The 6207-nt window shown below is 42.8% G+C and overlaps 1 pseudogene; it reads right to left on the reverse strand.

Annotated features, from left to right (window-relative positions):
• Positions 1-1875: 1875 nt before the first annotated feature.
• On the reverse strand, positions 1876-2568 carry LOC136469485 (uncharacterized; annotated as a pseudogene).
• Positions 2569-6207: the final 3639 nt, after the last annotated feature.

The following is a 6207-nucleotide window of genomic DNA, read 5'->3' on the forward strand; positions in this document are numbered from 1 at the left end:
CTTCCAGAGCTCAACTGGGAAAGTTTAAGTACTGGGACTACTTGTCTTTTGTCCCTGCTCAATACTAGGGATCCTAGTTGCTAGGTTACATGCATATGCATGTAAGTCCAGGGTCAACAAAACGGGGACTACTTGTCTTTTATTATTATTCACCATGCTGCACATCAAAATTTCAAATGCACGAGCAGAAATTTATATATCACAACCAACAAAATTGATGGAAAAAAAATACTGTGCTTCAACTAGAACTAGAATGTATAATGCAGTCTTGGGCCATAAAGTGGGTTAGAGGCCTAAAGGATGCAATGAATCTTCTTGGGTGAAGAAAGCAGAGGCAAGTGGTGAAAGAAAGTGTTTGTTGCTTGCTTACTCTTCTTGTGGGCTTATGACCTATGATCAGGAGGTCCCTGCTCTAACCTTGCTACATAACACTAGTTAATTAGGAGTAGTCACCATTAACAGCGCCTTGTCAGACACTCACACTAGTACCTGGAATCCTGCACACGCCAGCTATGAAAATATATACTGCCAACTGTACTCCATGCAAGAGGTCCCTGATCTGAATATCCTTTTTTTTAAGAAAAATTAAACATCATCCTATAATCAGGAGGCTGTACTTTCAGTATTTTAAAATGTCATCTACGCACAAAATAAAAATGTCCGAAATGTCCAAAACTCCAGGGCTGTCAGTCTGGATGTCCAGTACTAGTACAGTACGTGTATTTATTTCATTGACCATTATGAATGCTCGCCGTCGTCAGCCGGTTACAGCGAGCAGTTTTGCTTTGACGGTCACTCGGCCCTGCAGCCCTGGAGTTTGCTGTTGTTGCTCACATCATTAAATTAAAATTTTTAACCCGTGCTCACCTCCTGTGTTAATCTATTATCATTTTCCTGCAACTTAAAAAGGAAGCTAACACTGTTTCAAATACTTCTCTTTTGTGCAGAATTAATCGGCGGCATCAAATAATCAGTCTCAAGACCCGGATTTGTCGCAGAGGTTCCACGGGCCTCCACAGTGATTATATTTGCATTTGTGACTTATTGTGACTTAGTTGTGACTTGTGAAATATAATTGTGACTTTATCGCAGAGGTTCCATGGTTTATTGTGATTTGTGATGATGGTTTATTATGCGTGCGACATATAATTGTGCATGTGATGATGTGTTTATTGTGAATTGTGATGGTTTATTGTGAATTGAGAGGGGTCCGTTACACGTGACAGATTAGTAAAAAAGTGGGGTCTTGGTCGCTTTGCCGAGTGTAACACTCGACAAACAGAGGAGTTGCCGAGTGTCAAGGCAAAACACTCGGCGAAGAGACCATTTTCTGTCATTCTGGGAACCCTTTATGCCGAGTGTTTTGCCTTTGACGAGTGTATTCTAATGGACACTCGGCAAAGTGACCATAAAATATGACCGTTGCTCGCTTGTTTGCAGAGTGTTTTTATCGTGGCACTCGGCAAAGTGTCTAAACTTTGCCGAGTGTTATGGCTGTGGCACTCGGCAAAGTTTACTTACTTTGCCGAGTATTTTATTCCTAACACTCGGTAACCGTGAAGAACTTTGCCGAGTGTTTTATTCGTGACACTCGGCAATCTTGAGAAAGTTTGCCGAGTGTTTTCTTCGTGACACTCGGCAAACTTGAGAAACTTGTTTTTTCCGTCGGGCACTCAGCGAAATCGACGTCGCCGTTCCATCTCGTCAAATTTTTTTTTGCCGAGAGTTTATTTTTGCCGAGCGTTTATTGACACTCGGCAAACTGTTTGCCGAGTGCCCGATAGAAAACACTCGGCAAACTACTGTTTACTGACAAATCAATGCCATGTGCTGGATGCCGAGTGTAACACTCGGCAAACTGTTTGCCGAGTGCTTTTAGGCCTTTGCCGAGTGCCTCTGGCACAAATCTACTGTATCCTGTAGTGTGGCCTCGTACACTGGTTTACACAGCTCGACGTCGTGCTCGGCCACTAGGCGGCTCAGTAGCCTGCTCGTGCACTGCACCCTCGCCAGGTCCCCGCCGGCGGCGAGCCGCTCCAGGACCCGCACCACGACGTTCGGTGGCAGGGACATGAAGCCCGTCAGTGGCAGCACGTTCCCGCGGCAGAGCTCCACGCGAAGGCCCCAGCAGGGGCCGTCGGAGAGCGCCCTGCACAGCCGCGAGCCCCAGGGCTCCGCCTCGTCCAGGCGCCGGGACAGCAGCGGCGCCAAGGCCGCCGCGTCCACGCTCTGCCGGTACGTGCGCCGCCGCACGTTGTCGTCGCCGCGGTCCACGGTGAGGTACATGAGGAGCGCCACGTCGCGCCGCCCCCCACGATTCGGCGCACAGCATCAGCACGGCGGCCTCCGCGTCGTCGCGGCGCGCCAGCTCCGGCGCCGTGTACCAGCGGCACAGGAACGTCGAGCCGGGTCGCTTCAGGAGGTGGCCGCCGGACGGTGGCTCGGCGCCGTAGGGCACGAGGCCAGCGTGTGGAGGAAGGCGACGTGCGCCACCAAGCCCAGTCGCCCGACTAGGTCCTCGGCTTCCCATTGGCCCGCGTCCAAGAACTTGGCAAGGAGGGTCGCCATGGTGGAGGCTGGACAAGCAGTCACGATCACGAGATTGAATATGTAGATTCGATTTGCATTCCAAAGACTTGCGGATTTATTTACGGGTTAAAGTAGGCAGCTGATTTGTGCCCTAATAATCCGGCCTCTTTCACATTTTTGGAGAGAAGAAAATCTCGTGCGTAGGTACTACAACTCCTAATTCTTAAAACTTGTTACACCTCATCAGAATATTCCCTCCAATTCGAATAAGTACAGTTCTCACTTTTTTAAAGAGTCAAACAATTTTAAATTTAATCAAATCTATTAAAAGAACATTAACATGATAGAATAATAATAAATCTTGAATTATACTCTCCAGAAAAAAATAAAATAAAATAGTGAAGATGGTCCCAATTGGGCAGCTATAGGCAAGTACTGCGTATTCATGACAAATGTACATACGAAATCATCGAACGCTTGGTATTGCATAGACATAGTATGTATACCACCCTTTTGTGAGTGAGAAGAAACTTATTTATAACACCCTATTGTGATTGAATAAACTCATCTAATTTCCTTCGTTTTCTTTTCTCATTCTCTGACATGTGTCTTAGGTAACACTGTAAAAATTCTAGAGAAAAATTCCTATTTGACATCAGAAAAAATACAGTTTTCTTATTTGGCACTTAAACTCAAATTCTTCCCTATTTGTCCCCGTCTCAAGTTTTTCTTTCTTATTTGACACTTCCGTTAATTCTGTGAGGAAACACCGTTAAATCTCCTAGTGAGGCAATGGGAAAAGACTGAAATACCCTTTAAGCAAAGGGAACGGGCAGCCAGAACGGGCTCTGAGGCTGGGCGTGGCCAGGGCCAACGTGCCTAGGTCCGAGCCAGCAGGGCTGCTGCACTAGTATAGAAATGATTTTTTAGAGGCGCCTCCCTTTTCTAATAGAAGCGGTTGTCTTAGCACGCCATCACTAACCTTCGCGGGAGGCACTGTAGCTATACAACCGTTGCTAGAAATCAATTTTTAGAGGCGGTTCCATTAAGAAATCCGCCTCTAAAAATGAATCCATTTTCAGAGGCGGTTCCGTTAAGAGAACCACTTCTAAAAATGCTATTTTCAAGGACGGTTGCTTATGTCAACCGTCTCTGAAAATAAGTGATTTTCAGAGGCGGTTACTAAGTCAACCGTCCTTAAAAATAGTTGCAGCATAAATAAATTTATTTCTTTTTTAAATGAAGTCAGATGAAGACAAACTTTATATCAAAATTGTAGAGCTCGATGAGATCTAAATCTTTGTAGATGATAAAATTTTTGTTTGAGATCATTTATGGTTCCAAATATATAAATTAAGTCTCAGATTTTAAATTTTGAATTTTTGAATTTTTCAAATGACCTTGGATGGAGAAATGTTCTATATCAAAGTTGTAGCGCTCGACGAGATTTAAAACTTTATAGTTGAAAGTTTTCTCATTTAAGATTGTTTATGAGTTAAAATATTGATTACAAGATTCGTACATATTAGTACAAATGGATAGCATCGTAGAACTAGACACAAGTGATTATGTGGTGTAGTGGTAGGGGAGGGATCGCACGAGGGAGAGGTTGTGGGTCCGAATCCTAGGTGTCGGCACTTATATTCAAAACAAGTGAAAAAAAATCCTGTGAGTTGTGCCGATCCTCAGCCTTTCGGGCTCCATTAGAAATATTTTTTTCTTATTTTTATTAGACTCTAAATGATTATTAAAAAATTTTGAAAATTATTTTTAGCAACTGTTGACTTAAGTCAGCCGCCTTCGAGAATTGATTTTCAGAGACGGTTGTCTTAAGAGAACCGCCTCTAAAAATCACTTATTTTTACAATCGCTGGCATAGTAGCAGTTTTAAAACCGTCTCTGAGAATCTATTTTGACCGTCTCTAAAAATATTTTCTGTACTAGTGCTGTGGCCAAGCCCGGCATAGCCAAGGCTGTTGTGAAGCCGATGTTAGCCTGTGCGTGCTAAAAGAAAGTAAGCGAGCCAGTTACTTGAAGATGCGTGTCCATACATTGTTGCCTCGATGGTTTGATCACACGAAGAAGAAGAGAAAAGTTAGCGTGTGTACATGAGCTAGTGGAGACAAGTGTGCAGGCTCACGTGTCGTCGTCAAGAATCAGAAAATAAATGAGCTAGGGCTGAAACAATCATATATGATCGTGGATTATTACTGCTGGCTGGTTTGGTGTAAGAGAAAAATACTGTTCTGACTGAAAATTTATGATCGTTTACGACCAAGCGAACAGGCTAGAAGAAGCTAGCTATCATGCATGCGATACGTAACTAAACTAACAAAATATGCTCAGATAGTTCTATTTTATCGTTATGTATAATGTACCTAAATGATTGATATTGAACTCAACATATTTAAAAGTAATTATAAGATTACACCCCTTCCTTTATTTTATAGAAGCAATTGAAAAAGGAAAACATAACATTTGAAAGTAAAAACGTTCAAATAAGATAGCAATAACCAGCATGTTAATAACTGGGAAGAAAAACACCAGGGGTAAAATGGTCTTTTTCTCTAGCACTTAACACCGTTATAACTCCAAACTAACGGAAGTGTCAAATAGAAATGAAAAACTTGAGACGAGGACATATAGGAAAGAATTTGAGTTTGGGTGCCAAATAAGAAAGTTGTACTTTTTCTAGTGTCAAATAGGAAATTTTCTCAAAATTCTAGCACCTCAAATTCTAAATTAGGAGGAAAACATTTGACTACATGAGTTACCAATACATACTACGACCACTAATCAGGAAGATTAAATTGTGTGAAAATCAAACAAGAATGGTAATGCTTGGTTGAGGGCGTCCATCCGTCCGGATGGACCAACCCGCGCGGCGTGATAACCAAGAAAAAAAAGAGACGCGCAGTTGCAGTCAGACAGTGAAAAGTCCTTGTTTGGTTTTGATAATTGAGTGACAATCCTATGTGGACTAATTGTGTTTATGTGAGATACACAGGTGATTAGTCTATAAGTACATGTGTGTGAGCAACATATGCCATGGAAGTAAAGATGGCTCAAAGATGTTGCAAAGCTCACACATATGATGATGAAGGAGCTCATTGCACATGAGACATGACATTGAGTCATGTGATCAAGGTGGAGAAGATCAAGACATGACTTGGCTTGATGGACCGGTTGCAAGCGTGAAGGACAAGTTGGAGGCTTTGGAGCGATGGACCGTGTGACGGTGAAGCTTAAGCAAGACTTGGCACGAATGGACGAAGGCAACGGTGAAAGCAAGTGAAGTCCAAATCGATGAACCAATACGATCATGTGATGATATGAAGTGGATCATATCATTTTTGATCGTGTTGGTGCATGTGTTGTATCGACATTGGAGGAGATGGAATGGAATGCGCAAGGCAAAGGTATAACATAGGACATTTCATTCCATCGGTCATAGGTGTATAGAGAAGTTTATGATCGGGTTTAGGATAGATGGCCGTACTATCAAAAGGGGCAAACTTGTTTGCATATCGATCATCTAGTGTTACTCGAGCGATCTAACTTTGCATCGTTGCTAGGATCGAGTGGTGTGGCAAGTTGAGTGGCTAATCCTTTGAAAAATGTTTATGAAAAGCTAACACACATACACATGGTGGTGTACACTTGGTGGTGTTGATACAT

Source organism: Miscanthus floridulus, chromosome 8, assembly GCF_019320115.1.
Source record: "Miscanthus floridulus cultivar M001 chromosome 8, ASM1932011v1, whole genome shotgun sequence".
Classification (NCBI taxonomy): domain Eukaryota; kingdom Viridiplantae; phylum Streptophyta; class Magnoliopsida; order Poales; family Poaceae; genus Miscanthus; species Miscanthus floridulus.